Source organism: Cyanistes caeruleus, chromosome 10, assembly GCF_971803275.1.
Source record: "Cyanistes caeruleus chromosome 10, bCyaCae1.hap1.1, whole genome shotgun sequence".
NCBI classification, from domain to species: Eukaryota; Metazoa; Chordata; class Aves; order Passeriformes; family Paridae; genus Cyanistes; species Cyanistes caeruleus.
The window spans coordinates 6,741,898-6,743,942 of record NC_141710.1 but is presented as its reverse complement, the minus strand read 5'-3'; positions in this window follow the sequence as shown (position 1 = coordinate 6,743,942).

Here is a 2,045-nt window from a genome sequence, read left to right as displayed (position 1 = left end):
TTATCAATCTATTTCAGCAAATGAATGTGTGAGACATTAATCTAAATGGTTGAATTTCATTAGGGGAGAAAAGAGACAACACAATGCTGAATTTCCCTAGGCAGGAAGATGTCTCTGGATCTCAGCTGACTTCACATATGGTAGTGATCCAGTGGCAGTCAAAAGCATGGCAGGGAATATCAGATTATTATCTAAATACCAGTCCTGATAAAGGCAAGAGTAGGGGTGGTTGGTTTTGGGTTTTTTTGGTTGGGTATATTCTATTTTTGGATTTATTGCTATTTTCTGGCTTCTGAATACGCAATCTGCTTGACCTCACACTGCACAGAATTTGTAAACCAGGTTCCTAAGTGTCCTTGGCCTCCAGTGTGGATGCTCTGTTTGAGTTTGTTGTAGTACAAAAGTGAGGAAGATGCTACAGACATTCCGATGGCAAGTTAACTTTTACAGAAAACTATATATCATGCAGCTTTAAAGCTTTAAAGACCATACACAGCACCTGCCTCAAAACTCGGGCCTCAGAACTCTGGTGTTCTGACAGTGATGGAGATGGTCTGTGCCTGAGCCTGTTGAGTTCTGGCTCTTTAGGGTCATTACAAATGAAATCACCCAGGAGAGGCCTTGTGTTGAGTAGCCTGAGTACAACCCTAAATCACAAAAGCCTCCTGGCAGCATGGCACAGAGCTGGAGTCTTGATCTCTTGTTCTCCAAGTGTCCATATCCATTCATCTTCTCAGCTGGGACAACATGGGCTTTTTAATAGAGAAAAACCACAGAAAATATTCAAAGTGGCACAGATGTTGCTCTGCTTTCAGAGATTGCTGAGCTTCCATGTGCCTATTTGCAATCTTTAACTACAGCCCTGCAGGCATTTAAGGATGGCTGTGTAGCTGGGAGGGATTGAGTAATGCCTGAATCCAGATTTCCTTCCACCTGGGTTCCTGGCATCAAGAGATGAGTGCAAGGTCTGGTCTTAATGAAGCTCATGGGAGTTAAGGTGACTTGCAGGACTGAGGAACTGGGATCCTGGGCTCAGTAAAACTGCATTCACAGGCACTTGTGTCAGCATGGATGTGTGATATCCTCAGGAAAAACACTGAAAGTGAGAAGAGAGTACAGCAATCCACTTCTATGCAAAGGAAAGGACAAATTGCCCTTGGATGCTTCCACATCACTTGCCAGGGTTTGACTGCCAGCTTCTTCCTCCTCAAATTCATGAAAACCTTTCCATTGCAGTGGTCATGTCCATATTTAACAAACTGGGTAAAGTGTTCTCTCTACAGTGAATATTAAACAGTTTATGCCCCAGGCAGCAAGTGCCTTTTTAACCACTCATCAGAACGCTGAAGGAAGTCTAAAAAGACTTCTTAGAGCTGCAGTAAAATCATTCAGATTTTTCAGTCTTATTTGCTGTCTTGGGGTCCTCCTGCTGCAGCTGAGATACTGCTCTTGCTATAGGAAGAAGCGGTGTTATTCCAGCTTGCAGAATGTGTTTCCCTGAGCTGCTGCTCCTTGGTGGGTGGTGACTAATGGAATGATATCCTGCAAAGTGCCACCACATGGCTCAGGGGTGCTGAGAAACAGCTCTGGGGTCAGTAAATGCTCACAAATAGGAAATGTTTCAAATCAGGGTGAGTGGGCTTCACCCAACTGTGCCCCTGATGAGCTGCTGTGAATGTGCACTTGTGAGCTGTAATTTAAATTGACAGAGATATCTAAGTTTGTAATGAATAATTTTTATCTTCCATCCATTTTACTACACAGCTGTGTCCCATGTGCCTGCCTCCCAACTGTACTTGAGGAACTTGGAAATCTTTTGTCTCCTCTGAGCTAAGAATCAAGAAAGGGGGTGCAAATACTAAGTTACTCATCATTCAGTTCTTGCATTTGTTTGAGGTAGCTCAGAAACAGATTTGTGGAATTTATTGCTGGTCTGACTTTTTATTTGCAAAGGCACTTTGGATAGAAGCAGCTACTTTTAAAATGCATTAAGTAAGACATGGTTTAAAAAGAAGTTCAGAAATCATTGCAGAGATGACTAAAGA